Source organism: Phycodurus eques, chromosome 7, assembly GCF_024500275.1.
Source record: "Phycodurus eques isolate BA_2022a chromosome 7, UOR_Pequ_1.1, whole genome shotgun sequence".
Lineage (NCBI taxonomy): Eukaryota > Metazoa > Chordata > Actinopteri > Syngnathiformes > Syngnathidae > Phycodurus > Phycodurus eques.
This window is the reverse complement of record NC_084531.1, coordinates 1,002,687-1,021,056: the sequence shown is the minus strand read 5'-3', so window position 1 is coordinate 1,021,056 and position 18,370 is coordinate 1,002,687. Positions and strand designations below refer to the sequence as shown.

The window sequence follows — 18,370 nt, the reverse complement described above, 5'->3', positions numbered from 1 at the left end:
GTATAGTGAAAGTTAGAAAATTCCTTCACAATTAAATGAGGTATATAAGTACATATGTTTTAGAAAAGCTATCAATTAGTTTTAAATCTTGTGATTTCTAAGTTTACATTATACTTAGGTTCACATTTAAAATGCTTGAATTCATCAAGTCTGATATTGCGTGTAAGTATTGAGGCTGTCATGGACCCTAGTGTTTAGTTTTGACACTATGGGTTTACAGAGGTATTTTCCACCTCCCATGTGACCATTGGCACATCAACTGGCTTGCACAACAACCTGAAAGCTAAAGAGGTCATGTGCCTGGATAACACGTTCACTCCTGGTGCAAGATAATAAAACAAAAATAGTTAAGACGCAACAAAAGCAACAAAAAAATTATTACGAGGAAAATGATTTGAATCAGAAGGCTTTGGTTAAACACTGTTCATCACACTGTCATAATATGGATTTTATTCTTTTGTAATATAATCCCAATTCCAATGAAGTTGGGACGTTGTGTTAAACATAAATAAAAACAGAATACAATGATTTGCTCATCATGTTCCACCTATATTTAATTGAATACACTACAAAGACACAATATTTAATGTTCAAACTGATTAACTTGATTGTTTTTAGCAAATAATCATTAACTTGGAATTTTGTGGCTGCAACACGTTCCAAAAAAGCTGGGACGGGGTCATGTTTACCACTGTGTTACATCACCTTTTCTTTTAACAACATTCAATAAACGTTTGGGAACTGAGGACACTAATTGTTGAAGCTTTGTAGGTGGAAGCTTCAGCTGTTCAACAGTCCGGGGTCTCCGTTGTCGTATTTTACGCTTCATAATGCGCCACACATTTTCATTGGGAGACAGGTCTGGACTGCAGGCAGGCCAGTCTAGTACTCTTTTACTACAAAGCCACGCTGTTGTAACACGTGCAGAATGTAATTTGACATTGTCTTGCTGAAATAAGAGTGGCGTCCATGAAAAAGACGTTGCTTGGATGGCAGCCTATGTTTCTCCAAAAACCTGTATGTACCTTGCAGCATGAATGGTGCCTTCACAGATGTGTAAGTTACCCATGCCATTGGCACTAACACAGCCCCTTACCATCACAGATGCTGGCGTTTGAACTTTGCGTCCGTAACAGTCCGGATGGGTTGTTGTCCTCTTTGGCCCAGAGGACACGACGTCCACAATTTCCAAAAACAATTTGAAATGTGGACTCGTCAGACCACAGAACACTTTTCCACTTTGCATCAGTCCATCTTAGATGAGCTCGGGCCCAGAGAAGCTGGTGGAGTTTCTGGGTGTTGTTGCTCAAGACGCTCAAGACGGTAGAGATGATCGTGGACTTCAGGAGGCATCCTTCGCCACAGCTGCCCCTCACGTTATCCAGCTGCCTTGTGTCAACCGTCGAGACCTTCAAGTTCCTGGGAATTACAATCTCTCAGGACCTGAAGTGGGCGACCAACATCAACTCCGTCCTCAAAAAGGCCCAGCAGAGGATGTACTTCCTGCGGCTTCTGAGAAAGCACGGCCTGCCACCGGAGCTGCTGAGACAGTTCTACACAGCGGTCATCGAATCAGTCCTGTGTTCTTCCATCACAGTCTGTTTGGTGCTGCTACAAAAAAGGACAAACTCCGATTGCAACGGACAATCAAAACTGCTGAAAGGATTGTCGGTACCCCCCTACCCACCATTGAGGACTTGCACGCTGGCAGAACTAAGACAAGGGCGTGCAAAATCCTCTTGGACCGTCTGTACCCCGGTCACCAGCTCTTCCAGCTCCTTCCCTCAGGTCGGCGCTACCGATCAACGCAAACTAGAACTAGCAGACATTCCAACAGCTTCTTCCCTCTTGCGATCAACTTCTTAAACACCTAACCTATAATTCCATTACAACAAGCTGGCATTTTTTTTACTTGAGTTCATTGTCACATTTCTGTGGGGCCAATTATGTATTACTCGTGCACTCACTGTAGTTGTCTCGCCATGCTGCACTATTTGCATATACTGGCCACTCATGCCAGAGTAGCATCTGCTCCATTTGCACACTGATTGAGGAGTATCTGTAACATTTGCACAACCATCATTGTCCCAGATGATCGCACTACTCGTCACTTTAAACCGCATACACTCCTTGAAGTCTCGGCGCCCTTTGCACAATGGTCACTGCACCGGACTATTGTAATATTAGTCATTCGAACTGCTCTAAGTGCTAGAGGACTCTGCATCTTTTTGCACAACTGTTTTGTCAATGTCTTTATGTCTCCAAAGTGTTCTGTACATTGACTGTCTGTTGTACTAGAGCGGCTCCAACTACCGGAGACAAATTCCTTGTGTGTTTTGGACATACTTGGTAAATAAAGATGATTCTGATTCTGATTCTGATAAATGGCTTTTGCTTTGCATAGCAGAGTTTCAAGTTGCACTTACGGATGTAGCGCCGAACCGTAATTACTGACATTGGTTTTCTGACGTGTTCCTGAGCCCATGCAGTGATATCCTTTACACATTGATGTCGGTTTTTGATGCAGTGCCGCCTGAGGGATCGAAGGTCACGGGCATTCAATGTTGGTTTTCGGCCTTGCCGCTGACATGCAGTGATTTCTCTACATTATCTGAACGCTTTGATGATATTATGGACCGTAGATGATGAAATCCCTCAATTCCTTGCACTTGTACGTTGAGGAACATTGTCCTTAAACTGTTCGACTATTTTCTCACGCACTTGTTCACAAAGAGGTGAACCTCGCCCCATCTTTGCTTGTGAATGACTGAGCAATTCAGGGAAGCTCCTTTTATACCCTATCATGGCACCCACCTGTTCCCAATTAGCCTGTTCACCTGTGGGATGTTCCAAACAGGTGCTTGATGAGCGTTCCTCAACTTTCTCAGTCTTTTTTGCAGCCTGTCCCAGCTTTTTTGGAACGTGTTGCAGCCATAAAATTCTAAGTTAATGATTATTTGCTAAAAGCATTAAAGTTTATCAGTTTGAACATTAAATGTCTTGTCTTTGTACTGTATTCAATTCAATATAGGTCGAACATGATTTGCAAATCATTGTATTCTGTTTTTATTTATGTTCAACACAACCTCCCAACTTCATTGGAATTGGGAATTACATAAAATATTTTGTTACTATAGTCAGCCAGATGGCGGCACGGTAGACGACTGGTTAGAGCGTTTGCCTCACAGTTCTGAGGACCGGGGTTCAATCCCCGGCCCCGCCTGTGTGGAGTTTGCATGTTCTCCCCGTGCCTGCGTGGGTTTTCTCCAGGTACTCTGGTTTCCTCTCACATTACAAAAACATGCATGGTAGTTAAATGGAGACTCTAAAATGGCCGTAGGTGTGAATATGAGTGTGAATGGTTGTGTGTTTATATGTGCCCTGCGATTGGCTGGCAACCGGTTCAGAGTGTACCCCGCCTCTCGCCCAAAGATAGCTTGGATAACCTCCAGCACGCCCGCGACCCTTGTGAGGATAAACGGCACATTAAATGAATGAATGAATGTCCAAACACGTCCCTCTGCTGGTCACTTTTAATATTACAGTTTATTCACCGTACAGTACACCAACATCGCAGCAGACCCTGTAAACTGGAGCCAATAATCTACTTAATGCAGTACTTACCCACACTGTTCCACTATAACAGTTTATTTGTAGAAGGAAGGCTCGGCTAACATACGATTAGCTCTCAGCCCTGTCTCTATTTATCCCTGTCTCTCCATGTATTTGACTGAACTGTCAAAGTTATGCAAATATTGTGGGAACACACCTAATGCCAGCAAAGCCCTGAGGACAATACTCACCTCTCCTACGGTTTTACAAGACAGGAATGCACATGCAGACTGTGTTATCGAGAATGTGACAGAAGTCTATGTAGAGTATATTAATAATCTTTTTGATAGCTTTGTTATTGTCCATCCAAAATTTTATTCAATAGTTTTCATGAAGGTGCAGCAACAAATACTGCAAATTGCAATTAGGGTAGGCACATGTCCAGTTCTTATGCGCCAAAGGGCATTGGGAACAACAACATTGGGTGAAAAGACCAGCTTCTCGTCAACCTAGCAACCAATAACACAAGATCTATTGCATAGTTAGGGTACATTTCAGAATGGAACTAAATTGGTTGCATTTTCATTGTCGAATAGCACCAAAATAACTGATTTTGGATACCTGAATCCAGGCTGAAGTCCACAATGAGGTCCCCATCTGTCAGCTTTTGTACTCTCTCTCTCAATTGAATGGACATACTGATGTATACCTTACATGTGGAGGCGAATAAATGCAAACTTCATTGGAATTGGGGTTGTAAAAAAATACAAAATATTGGACACTTGTTAGCCTTGGTTCAAAATGGACTTAGTGTGCAGTTTCTGTGCATGTACGCAGTTGTAGCTTGGAGCCTTACACCAAGATCTCTGCAGAAGGACGCGCCATTAACTAGCCTAGCACCAAGGAGCTGCTCGGATATTCATGGCAGCACTGCAACCGAAGCCATCGTCGAAGTTGATCACACACATCGCGAAAGATGACGAGAGCCAGGTAGGCTTGGTCGCCCTCTGACGAGCTAGAAAGGCCGCAGCCTTGGATTTATGAAACCCACAGGCACAACTCCAACCTACCTTTGGCCACGGGACAGCAAAGGATCCTGGTCAAAGAAAGCCATTTTAAACTAAAAAGAAAAACTTTTCCGTAGCGAGACGCGGCAGCAAAAACGTGCCGGCATGCTCTCTTTCCTGTTCAATAGGTAGTTTTCAAATATTCAAATTGGATTTTACATTTGTTGGACTTCTATTTCCGAATAGTTCAAGGAGTATCAATTTCATTTTAATTTGGAAGTCATTCTTTACTATCAATACGAATAGCGAATGGGGATTTTGAGGACGAATCAGAGCCCTAATGTTTCCATTACTTGTGTGTACGAATGAACAGAAAAATGTTTACATCAGTTGTATATGTGAATGGACAAACAAATATTTACATTACTCCTGCCCAACAATTGTTTGCATTATATGTAAAGTATTGTGGCCTTAAAGGGAAATGAGGCCGGACAGGTGACCTCGCCCTCAATCAACTGTTTTCTTTTTCATACTTAACTTCAAATGTATTAAAAATCAACTTTCTTTTTGAAAGATACATATTAACACAAAACATTTTCCTTACTCATACCTCCGCGGCTCAAATAAAATGCCACCTTGGCTACGATATACAGTACAGTATTTTGGGTACTGTTCTGTTGGGGTACCTACCACAGTAATGATAATGTTCTCTCGTCAGACAAGTCATTGATAACAATTGATAAACAGCACAAAGTGACAGTGAATCATGTCACCTAACGTACTGTAATGTTCTACTCAGACCAAACTTTCTTGCAGAATTACTCACATTCTGAAACTGTGCCATCACTGCCACATAATGACAACTGCTGCTGGTCAGAATCAGAATCATCTTTATTTGCCAAGTATGTCCAAAAAACACACAAGGAATTTGTCGACGGTAATCGGAGCCGCTCTAGTACGACAACAGACAGTCACTTTTTTTTGTCAATTGTGGTCAGGCCTCTGCTGAGGTTCACAGACACAACCGACACACATTGAGTACCACATACTCTGATTTGTACAACACGATGACATTTACTTATGAGGGTGTATTGTTATTCTATAAATGTCACGAGCTCTGCCAGAAAGGGGACTAAATGCAATTGAGCTTTAGGGACCACATTCTCCCATTTGTATGGGCTGGTAAGTTTTTTTTTGGGGGGGGGGGGGTTTTAAACGCGCCTGGCTTGGCCACCTTCCAGTTATGTGCATTCTCACATCCAGACTTCTGACACACCCGCCAAGCGTGACCTGGAACTTTGTGTGCAACCCCCGTGCACAAAGATGCGTGATTCATAAAAGACTGAGGCTGGCTGGAAATCACGCAGCATGGACTTTTCCAAGTGGTGTAAAGGTCAGGCCTTCTCTGCTGGCTGAACCACGATAAGAAACACTGACCTACATTTACAACTTGTATGAAATTTTATCACAGACGTCCCTCGCTATATTGTGGTGCACTTATTGCGGGTTCAATGCATCGTGGACTTTCTTATTGTACAGGACAATACAGTAAACTCACTCAACTGCACATCTCTGGTAAAGTGAACATCATTCCATCCGTCCATTTTCATCCGCTTATCTGGGGTCAAGTCGCGGGTGCAGGAGCTTATGCAAGGACGCCCAGGCTTCCCTCTCCCCAGCGACTTCGTCCAGCTCTTCTGGGGGATCCTGAAGTGTTCCCAGGCCAGTCGAGAGACACAGTCTCTCCAGCATGTCCTGGGTCATCCCCGGGGGCCTCTTTGCGGTGGGACGTTCCCGGAACACCTCACCAGGGAGGCATCTGGGAAGCATCCTAACCAGATGCTCAAGCCACCTCATCTGGTTCCTATCAATGTGGAGGAGCAACAGCTTGAGTCTGAGCCCCTCCCAGATGGTCGAGCTTCTCACCTTATCTCTACGGGAGAGCCTGGACACCCTGCGGAGGAAACTCATTTTGGCCGCTGTATCTGCAATCTTGTTCTTTCGGTCCCATGACTCAAAGTTCATGACCATAGTGAGGGTAGGAACGTAGATCGACCGTTAAATCGAGAGCTTTGCCTTTCGGCTCAGCTCCTTCTTCACCACGACAGACCAATACAAAGTCTGCATCACTGCAAACACTGCACCAAGCTGCGTGTCAATATCCCGCTCCATTCTTCCCTCACTCGTGAACAAGACCCAAAGATACTTGAACTCCTCCATTTGGGGCAGGCTCCCTGACCCGGAGAGGGCACGCCACCCTTTTCCAACTGAGGACTATGGCCTTATATTCGGAGGTTCTGATTTTAATCCAGCCGCTTCACATTCGGCTGTGAACCGTTCTAGCGAGAGTTGGAGATCACGCCTTGTTGAAGTAAGCAGAGCCACGACATCTGCAAAAAGCAGCAACATGATACTGATGTCATCAAACCGGACCCCCTCAATACCCTGGCTATGCCCAGAAATTCTGTCCATAAAGGTAATGAACAGAATCAGTGACAAAGGGCAGCCTTGGCTGAATCCAACTCTCACTCGAAATGAATCTGACTTACTGCCGGCAATGCAGACCAAACTCTGACACCAGTAGTACAGGGACCGAACAGCCCGTATCAGGGAGTCCGGTACCCCATACTCCTGGAACACCCCACGATAGGACTCCCCAAGGGACACGGTGGAACGCCTTCTTCAAATCCACAAAACACATGTAGACTGGTTGGGCCATGGTGAGAACCACATTGCTCCTTCTAAATCTGAGATTGTTTTCTTCCTGACAGACCCTCCTCTCTAGAACTCATGAATAGACCTGACCAGGCAGGCTGAGGAGTGTGTACCCCTATAGTTGGAACACACCCTCCAGTCCCCCTTCTTAAAAAGGTGGACCACCACCCCAGTTTCCAATCCAGAGGCACTGTCCCCGATGTCGATCCGATGTTGCAGAAGCGTATCAACCAGGACAGCCCCACAACATCCAGAGCCTTTAGGAACTCAGGGCGGATCTCATCCACCCCTGGAGCCATGCCACCAAGGAGCTTTTTAACCACCTTGGTGACCTCCACCCCAGAGACAGACGAACCCACCTCAGAGTCCCCTGACTGCTTCCTCATGGGAAGGCCTGTAGGTAGAATTTAGGAGGTCATCGAAGTATTTGGACCACCGACTCACAACGTCCTGAGTTGAGGTCAGCAGCGCATCGTCCCCACTATACAAAGTGTGGACGGTGCACTACTTCCTCCTCCTGAGACGCCGGATGGTGAACCAGAATTTCCTCAAAGCCATCCGGAAGTTGTTCTCCATGGCCTCACCGAACTCCTTCCACACCCGAGATTTTGCCTCTGCGACCACCAAAGCTGCGTTCCGCTTGGCCAGCGGGTACCCATCAGCTGCCTCCGGAGTCCCACAGGCCAAAAAGGCCCCATAGGACTCCTTCGTCAGCTTGATGGCACCCCTTACCGCTAGTGTCTACCAATGAGTTTGGGGATTGCTGCCGCGACAGGCACCGACAACCTTACGCCCGTAGCTCCAGTCAGCAGCCTCAACAATTGAGGCACTGAACATGGTCAACTCGGACCCACAGTCCCCCACCTCCGCCGGAACATGAGCAAAGTTCTGTCGGAGGTGGGAGTTGAAAGTCCTTCTGACAGGGTACTCAGCCAGATGTTCCCAACAGACCCTCACAATACGTTTGGGTCTGCCAGTTCGGACCAGCATCTTCACCCACCACCATAGCCAACTCACCACCAGGTGGTGATTGGTTGACAGCTCCACCCCTCTCTTCACCTGAGTGTCCAAGATATGCGGCCGCAAGTCCGATGACACCACCACAAAGTCGATCATCGAACTGCAGCCTAGGGTGTCCTGGTGCAAAGTCCACATGTGGGCATTCTGATGTCTGAACTTGGTGTTCATTATGGACAATACATGAAGAGCACAGAAGTCCAATAACAGAATACTACTCGAGTTCTGGTCGAGGGGGCCATTCCTCCCAATCACGCCCTTCCAGGTCTCATTGTCATTGCCCACATGAGCGTTGAAGTCTCTCAGCAGAAAAAGGGAGTCCCCAGCGGGAGTGCTCTCCAGCACACTTCCAAGGACTACGACGATGGTGGGGACAAACTGCTGTTGGGTGCATAGGCACAAACAACAGACTGAACCCATCCCCCCACGCGAAGGCAGAGGGAGGCGAGCCTCTCGTGCACCGGGGTAAATCCCAACATACAGGCACTGAGTCGGGGGGCAATGAGTATGCTCACACCTGCTCAGCACTGAGTCCAACCCCTCTCAAGAGGACTGGTACCGGAGTCCAAGCTGTGTGTGGAGGTGAGCCCGACTATATCGAGTTGGAAATTATCTATCTCGCACACCAGCTCAGGTTCTTTCCTTGTCACAGAGGTGACATTCCAAGTCCCGAGAGCCAGCGACTGTAGCCGGGGATCAGACCGCCAAGGTTCCTGCCTTCGGCCGCCACCCAGCTCACTACGCACTCAACCCCCTCGGCCCCCTCCCACAGGTGGTGAGCTCATGGGAAATGGGACGTTGCCTCTTCTGGCTGTGCCCAGCCAGGCCCCATGGCTGAAGGCCCGGCCAGCATGTGCTCGCTTTCAAGCCCCACCTTCAGGCCTGACTTCAGAGGGGGGCCCCGGTGACCCGTGTCCAGGCAAGGGAAAACTACAGTGGGCACAGAAAGTATTCAGACCCCCTTACATTTTTCATTCTTTGTTCTATTGCAGCCATTTGCTAAAATCATTTAAGTTCATTTGTTTCCTCATTAATGTACACACAGCACCCCATATTGACAGAAAAAAACAGAATTGTTGAAATTTTTGCAGATTTATTAAAAAAGAAATAATTATAATAAATTTGGTGCTCTGGTCGCTCACCTAGGATCTGTTTGCCATGGGCGTAAAGCCGAGACAACTTAGCACCAAGGCTCATCTGCACACACAAATCCCTCCACCACGATAAGGTAACTAAGGTAACTACTCTTTCAATTCCATTATTAAACAAACGCGAAAAAAAAGAAATAAAAATACAGTCACGATAAGTACATTTGTAGCACAGCTGCTGGCCGTCTCAACTGACATCATCATCAAACGGCAGAGTTGCTCAAGCTATAGCCGGGAACTAGCCGGCCATACTACGTCCTCATACTGTCTGTTGGCTTCCACGTCACTCAACAGAACAGGCCCACCTTGAAAACACAAGGCACACCTGTACACAGTGTGTACACGATATGTGCACGGCGACCCCAAGTGGACATAAATAATACCCGAAACATATACCTGTATATACTGGATACTGATTGTTGGGTACTGTGTTTGCATGAAGCCTTGAAATACAGTATACAGTTGATTGATTGATTGTCTTTCAAATATGTAAGCAAGAATCCATCCATTTTCTTTACCGCTTCTCCTCACGAGGGTCGCGGGCGTGCTGGACCCTATCCCAACTATTGTCGGGCGGGAGGCGGGGTACACCCTGAACCGGTCGCAAGCCAATCGCAGGGCACATAGAAACAAACAACCATTCGCCCTCACATTCACACCTTCGGGCCATTTAGAGTCTTCAATATTCATATTTATCAACATTGCACTTCAAATAGTAAACTAATTTCTAAGTTTATTTTAAAGTATTGTGTGTCTGTGTGTGTGTGTGTTGTTATAATACCCATCTAACCACAAGAATTACAAATGGAAGTTTAGTTTTTTGACAGCGACAGAGGTCGAGGCACTGAAACAAATTTCATAAAAAAACCAAACCAAGAAATAACATGAAGCATTTTGAATGCTGGTACACATTTACTTAAATTTAAATGACTGTGATATGATGCAACTGACAAAAAGAATCAATACTGCATTACCCATGTCCTATGTAATGGAAAACTACATACGTACATCTGGTGGGTACGGAAAGTATTCAGTCCCCCTTCAATTTTCATTCTTTGTTATATCGGAGTACTTGGCCGCATTCATCTTTCCTTCGTTTGCAACCAGTCGTCCTGTCCCTGCAGCTGAAAAAAGACCAATACAGCTGAGAAAAACCTCCACAGCATGATGGTGGCACCACCATGCTTCACAGTTGGGACTGTATTGGACAGGTGATGAGCAGTGCCTGGTTTTCTCCACACAAGCCGCTTAGAATTAAGGCCAAAAAGTTCTATCTTGCTCTCATCAGACCAGAGAATCTTATTTCTCACCATCTTGGAGTCCTTCAGGTGTCCATGCAGGCTTTCATGTGTCTCGCACTGAGAAGAGGCTTCTGTCGGGCCAGTCTGCCATAAAGCCCCGACTGGTGGAGGGCTGCAGTGATGGTTGACTTTCTAGAACTTCCTCCCATCTCCCGACTGCATCTCTGGAGCTCAGCCACAGTGATCTTTGGGTTCTTCTTTACCTCTCTCACCAAGGCTCTTCTCCCCCGATTGCTCAGTTTGGCCGGACGGCCAGCTCTAGGAAGGGATCTGGTCATTTCAAACGTCTGCCACTTAAGGATTATGGAGGCCACTGTGCTCTTAGGAACCTTAAGTGCAGCAGAAATGTTTTTGTAACCTTGGCCAGATCTGTGCCTTGCCACAATTCTCTCTCTGAGCTCTTCAGGCAGTTCCTTTGACCTCATGATTCTCATTTGCTCTGTGAGCTGTAAGGTCTTCTATAGACAGGCGTGTGGCTTTCCTAATCAAGTCCAATCAGTATAATCAAACACAGCTGGACTCCAATGAAGGTGGAGAACCATCTCAATGATGATCAGAAGAAATGGACAGCACCTGACTTCAATATATGAGTGTCACAACCAAGGGTCTGAATACTTATGGCTATGTGATATTGCAGTTTTTCTTTTTGTTTTCCAAAAATCTGCAAAAAATTCAAAGATTCAGTTTTTTTTCTGTCAATATGGGGTGCCGTGTGTACATAAATGAGGAAACAAATGAACTTAAATGATTTTAGCAAATGGCTACACTATAACAAATCGTGAAAAATTTAAGGGGGTCTGAATACTTTCCGTACCCACTTTAGGTCCATTTATTTTCCTCATCATAAGGGATCGTTTGAGCTGCGCTTTGGTGCTCTGGGCCCTCACCTAGGATCTGTTTATTTTCCGTTCCCACTGTACATACATCGTTATTTCAAAATAAGTGCTTGTCCTACCTCTCGTGCTGGAGGTGATCTGCTGAGATTCGGTAAAGGTCCCAGTCGCTGTCATTCAGGCCGATGGACACTCAGAGTCTCTCCCGAGAAGTCCGCTTTTCCCAGCCACCTGCCGTTTCCTTGTCAGCACAGAGTCAGGAAAGAACCTGTAGCACAACTTCAAACTTGCCCTCCGTGTTTATGTTCGCTATTGTTTACAAGGCGCTGTCGAGACTGCTGAGCTGTGTGTGTGTGTGTGTGTGTGGTGTCTGGTTTTGGGTGTGTATAAATAGAGTACAGGGCAGGGACAGAGGCTTGCAGAGCAGCTGACTCAACACATTCTAGTTTGGTTGAGTGCTCATCACACAGCAATGCTGGCGAATATATCGGACATTATCCTCTTCCAAGCAGAACCCTACATCACATCACATCACATCACATCACGTCAGTTGCCAATTTAATCACTGGAAATGAACTCAGTGCAGCTTGATAAAGATCACCTCGACTTTCGTAGCCCATCAACACTGAGGCACTTTTATCGGGCAGAAACCTCTTCAATACGTACAACAACGGTGAATCGCTTATGAATTCATGTATTTATTCGTGTTAAGCTAGAACTTAATGAATACTCCATCCTACTGCTTTTTGTAAATGTATTTATTTATTTTTGTATTCTTCTGGTCTGCTTTTCATTTTGTGTGGGTGTAACGGTACAGGTACCTTTAGCCAAATATTTGTGTCTGGCTACTGCTATCACTGATCTAAGATGTTCCGGTACCAAGTATCTATGATGCCTGAACATGCAGGGTGACCTTTTGAGTGTATTTCATTTCATAGCATACAAGATGTACTTGTTGAACTGCCTCAGGAGACGGGCTGGCCGATTGGTTCCTGAGTGCCATTTTGGCGGACTTGTACTGTACCCAGAAAAGCACTATTTTGCGGGCATCCGCGCTCGCAGCCACCCAAGCCCGCGATCTGAGGCGGCGGAACCCGTACTTTCAGAAAATATTCAAATGTATTGATGCTTATTGAACAAATCCTACAGTATGCGCAATCTGAATTTTTTGGGGAGACAAAAACGATTCCAACAGTATTATGAATCCGTGGGGGTGCACTATTCAGTTATGCAGCCTTTGTAAATGTATACATAAAAATACAAGTTGTGGCAGTATATGAGAGAGGAAAAAAAAAAAAAAAGGTTCCACCAAAGCAACCTCTTTTGAACTCAAGCGTTTGACTGAAATTTTGTAATATTCAATGTCTCAAAACATTTCTACAGGAGGTATTTCTTTTCACAGAACTGCAGTGTGAAGGTGACACGGCATTAACTTGGCATCGCTTGGCCATTTTCCATACCGCTTCTCCTCACGCGGGTCGCGGGCGTGCCGGAGCCTATCCCAGCTGTCATCGGGCAGGAGGCGGGGTACACCCCGAACTGTTTGCCAGCCAATCGCAGGGCACATACAGACAAACAACTATTCGCACTCACATGCACACCTACGGGCAATTTAGAGGCTTCAATTTATCTACCATGCATGTTTAGGATTATGATCGTCCCAAACGTCTGCCACTTAAGGATTATGGAGGCCACTGTGCTCTTAGGAACCTTAAGTCCAGCAGAAATGGTTTTGTAACCTTGGCCAGATCTGTGCCTTGCCACAATTCTGTCTCTGAGCTCTTCAGGCAGTTCCTTTGACCTCACGATTCTCATTTGCTCCGGCATGCACTGTGAGCTGTAAGGTCTTCTATAGACAGGTGTGTGGCTTTCCGAATCAAGTCCAATCAGTATAATCAAACATCGCTGGACTCCAATGAAGGATGTGTGCACAGAGTTACAAAAGCTATAAATGTTGTTGTATCATGAGTGCTCCGCTTGACTGACTGGGAGCATTTCCTGCCGACACGCTGCTTATATAGAGGAAAAGCGGACGTGGCTGAGGACAGCACGCAGCCGTTAAAGGGGGAAGGGTGCGCGTGAAGGAGGACGCCAAAGGCACGCCCCCAGTAGGTATATAGCGCCGGTATGTGCATTGGCTTGGCTAAAGACCCCCGAAAATGGCACCTACGAAGAGACACGGTTACGAAGCACAGTTTAAACTGCAAGCTATCAGTTACGCGGAGGAACCTGGGAATCGAGCAGCCGCAAGAGAATTCAAGATCAAAGAATCCGTAGAGGAAGCAGGAAAACGAGCTTCGCCAAGTCAAGAAGACGAAGCTGAGTTTCCGCGGAAACAGGGCGAGGTGGCCCGAGTTGGTCGCAATGGATTAATGAGCAAAGAACAGCCGGGAGAAGCGTCTCTACAGTCACCATTCCAGTGAGGGCAATAACTCGGAGCTTGCCATCATTCCGGGAGGCTTGACGAAGGAACTCCAACCACTGGAGATCGTGAAAATGCAAGTACAAATTGTGAAAATACGGTATTTGTATTTATTTATGGATTTTAGTGAATGGCTGAATCAAATAATTGGCACACACAGGAATATTGTTGACTTTGGAAAAAGGCCTTTAATTGCATTTCAATCCAAAAATCCAAAAAGAATAACAGAAAATATACCCCAAAGTTAAAGTGCCATTTTAGGACAGTTTCAAATGGTCTATTTTTATTACTATTATCATGAATATTATTATTGAATGTGAGTGTATTTAAAAAAAAAAAAAAAAAGAATAGCATCCAGCAAAAGACAAAATGATGGCTGGGGTGATTTATGACTGGAAGTGACATCACAAGACGCCGGAAGTGACCGGAAAATGGAAATGATGTCATCGTCGACGATTTGGGACCTTCGCCGTTTGGCCTTGTTTTGACAGGCTTTGACCCTTGACCTTTCCGGGGGTTGTTTTGAATACGTGACATCATTAAGGCTCCCTCTACCAGTCACAAAACAATAAAACCAGTACAAAGCGTTATTAAACAATAAAACTGGTACTTTAAAGGGTTATAAAACAATAAAAGTATCATGAGCGATAAAATTGGTACTTCAAAGCCTTATAAAACAAAGTCTGGCACTTGAAAGGATCACGCGAGGTCAGACAGGGTTACGGGTGGGGCACGCGGTGTAATTATGGCAAAGGTCATACAAGGCCGCGCATGTTGTGACGTGTTTGGTCTGGAAACGCTGGGGTTGACAAAGGGACAGCGAGAGTCTACCAGCTTTAAGACAAAAGTATATGTGGTCATCTGCATGAAGATTAAGGAGTCAAACAAGTTTGCAATCAGACTAATTTACATAGCGATGCAGTTTAAAACGCTAAAAACGGCATTTACCAGCAAAAATGCCGATCGGAAACGGAGGGGACAACGCGAGAGCTTGCGTGATTTCCGAAGACGAAAAACATGGCGGAGCCCCTTGAACAGTCTTGGAAGAAAAAAAAAAAAAAAAACACACAAATATAAACTCATGAAAGAAACAACACTGGACATTCAATCAAGAAGCATGCGCGACAATCTCATTTCCTCCGGCATTCCAGAAAATACTCCGAAAGACCCAGAGGAGCAGATTAAAAAGTTTACGATGTCCGCGCTCAAGATACAGTCGACAATTCTACAATTATTAAATCCCCCAATAGATCGCTCAAATCTCCAAAATAGCAATCAGCCACAATGCTCGAATATACGAGAGCACGATATGGATGACTTTGGGCTCGTTGACATATGGAGGCTGAAAAACTGTACAAAAAGAGAATTCACATTTTTCTTGTCAGTTCACCGCTCTTTCTCAAGAATAGATTTCTCTCTTTCAAACAATTCGGCAGCTCAAAGAATGACTCCCAAAATACCGTATTTTCCGCACGATAAGCCGCACTTCAAAGCCTTTATTTTTCTCAAAAATCGACGGTGCGCCTTTTAACCCGGCGTGTGTTGTGTATGCACTGAGTTCCGAAATCTGTAAAAATTTTGCTGTGCGATTTTGGTATGCGCTCCGCTTGATTGACTGTCGGACCATTTCCCACCGACATTGGGACGTAATACGTTCAAGAAGGAGAAAAGGATCTATACAGGCTGGCCAGACAGAGGGATAGAGATGGGAAGGATGTGCAGCAGGTTAGGGTGATTAAGGACAGAGATGGAAATATGTTGACTGGTGCCAGCAGTGTGCTAGCTAGATGGAAAGAATACTTCGAGGAGTTGATGAATGAGGAAAATGAGAGAGAAGGGAGAGGAGAAGAGGCAAGTGTGGTGGACCAGGAAGTGGCAATGATTAGTCAGGGGGAAGTTAGAAAGGCATTCGAGAGGATGAAAAATGGAAAGGCAATTGGTCCTGATGACATTCCTGTGGAGGTATGGAAGCATCTAGGAGAGGTGGCTGTGGAATTTTTTACCAGCTTGTTCAATAGAATTCTAGCACGTGAGAAGATGCCTGAGGAATGGAGGAAAAGTGTACTGGTGCCCATTTTTAAGAACAAAGGTGATGTGCAGAGCTGTGGGAGCTATAGAGGAATAAAGTAATGAGCCACACAATGAAGTGATGGGAAAGAGTAGTGGAGGCGAAACTCAGGACAGAAGTGAGTATTGGCGAGCAACAGTATGGTTTCATGCCTAGAAAGAGTACCACAGATGCATTATTTGCCTTGAGGATGTTGATGGAAAAGTACAGAGAAGGTCAGAATGAGCTGCATTGTCTTTGTAGAACTAGAGCAAGCCTATGACAGAGTACCCAGAGACGAACTGTGGTACTGCATGCGGAAGTCTGGAGCGGCAGAGAAGTATGTTAGAATAATACAGGACATGTACGAGGGGAGCAGAACAGCGGTGAGGTGTGCTGTAGGTGTGACAGACGAATTTAAGGTGGACGTGGGAGTGCATCAGGGATCGGCCCTGAGCCCCTTCCTGTTTGCAGTGGTGATGGATAGGCTGACAGAGGAGGTTAGACTGGAATCCCCGTGGACCATGATGTTTGCAGATGACATTGTGATGTGCAGTGAAAGCAGGGAGCAGCTGGAGGAACAGTTAGAAAGATTGAGGCATGCACTGGAAAGAAGAGGAATGAAGATTAGCCGAAGTAAGACAGAATATATTTGCATGAATGAGAGGGGTGGTGGGGGAAGAGTGAGGCTACAGGGAGAAGAGATAGCAAGGGCGGAGGACTTGAAATACTTGGGGTCAAGAGTCCAGAGCAATGGTGAGTGTGGTCAGGAAGTGAAGAAACGGGTCAAAGCAGGTTGGAACGGGTGGAGGAAGGTGTCAGGTGTGTTATGTGACAGAAGAGTCTCTGCTCGGACGAAGGGCAAAGTTTATAAAACAGTGGTGAGGCCAGCCATGATGGACGGATTAGAGACGGTGGCACTGAAGAGACAACAGGAAGCAGAGTTGGAGGTGGCGGAAATGAAGATGTTGAGGTTCGCTCTCGGAGTGACCGGGTTGGCTAAAATTAGAAATGAGCTCATCAGTGGGACAGCCGAGGTTCGATGTTTTGGAGAAAAAGTTAGAAAGCGCAGACTTCGATGGTTTGGACACGTCCAGAGGAGAAATAGTGAGTATATTGGAAGAAGGATGATGAGGATGGAGCTGCCAGGCAAGAAAGAGAGCTCGAGGAAGACCAAAGAGAAGGTTGATGGATGTCGTGAGGGAAGACATGAGGGCAGTTGGTGTTGGAGAGGAGGATGCAGGAGATAGGCTTACTTGGAAAAGGATGACGCGCTGTGGCGACCCCTAACGGGACAAGCAGAAAGGAAAAGAAGAAGGAGGAGGAGGAGGAGGCCTATCCTAACGAAGCTCTGTGAGGCAGGGCGGGGCAAGACCACTTAATGATTTTAAAACAAATAAAAGAATTTGAAAACAAATCCTGAAGTGCGCTGGCAGCCAGTGCAACGAGGCCATGATGGCAGAAATGTCCTCAAATTTGATCTGTACCAGTTTAAAAGTGTGCGGCTGCATTCTGCACCATCTCCAGCGAGTAACCCACGTGGAGTCCGTTACAGTCAGACATTATTTACTCAGTGAACGGCATCATGCGTTGTCGCTGCCTATTTGTCGTTTCAGGGGGTGGGACGGGGTTACACAATTTTAAATGCAATAGTTAGTGTACTATTAAGGTCACATGGACAACAATTATGTATAAAACAACAGCAAAGAGGCGGCACGGTGGCCGAATGGTTCGAGCGTCTGCCTCACAGTTCCGAGGACCGGGTTTCAATCCCCGGACCCGCCTGTGTGGAGTTTGCATGTTCTCCCCGTGCCTGCGTGGGTTTTCTCCGGGCGCTCCGGTTTCCTCCCACATCCCGAAAGCATGCCTGAATCGGAGACTCTAAATTGCCCGTAGGTGTGAATGTGAGTGCAAATGGTTGTTCGTTTCTATGCGCCCTGCGATTGGCTGGAAACCAGTTCAGGGTGTACTCCGCCTCCTGCCCGATGATAGCTGGGATTGGCTCCAGCACGCCCGCGACCCTCGTGAGGAGAAGCGGCTCAGAAAAAGGATGGATGGACAACAGCAAAGAGCAGTGGTTCTCAAAGTGTGGTTTGGTGCGGGCTCCCTCTAGTGGTACCTGAAAGAATCCAAATTAAAGGTTCAAACTGCATGTTGTTACACCGGTTTCAACTTTTTTTTGTATTATTTAGTTTTTTAAAATACAGTTTAGTACTTTTGTTAAGTACAATTCAGTTGTATTTAATTTTTAAGTATAATAGTTATATATTTTTCAAACATGTATTTCGGTACAATTTGTATTTAACGTTACGTGCAATACGTTTGATT

At 45.7% G+C, this 18,370-nt stretch overlaps 1 protein-coding gene across 2 annotated transcripts in view; it reads right to left on the bottom strand.

Annotated features, from left to right (window-relative positions):
* Positions 1 to 11,784, bottom strand: part of ksr1b (kinase suppressor of ras 1b) — a 40,817-nt gene extending 29,033 nt beyond the window's left edge. Inside the window, exons 1-2 of one of the 2 annotated variants that reach the window (XM_061682754.1) lie at positions 10,750 to 10,823; positions 10,448 to 10,563 (exon numbers count right to left, since the gene is read on the bottom strand). The gene's annotated coding sequence lies outside the window, so the exon portion shown is untranslated. Of the gene's footprint in view, positions 1 to 10,447; positions 10,564 to 10,749; positions 10,824 to 11,695 lie in introns of those variants that run through there. The other variant, XM_061682752.1, reaches the window with a different exon arrangement.
* Between the last annotated feature and the right edge of the window lie 6,586 nt (positions 11,785 to 18,370).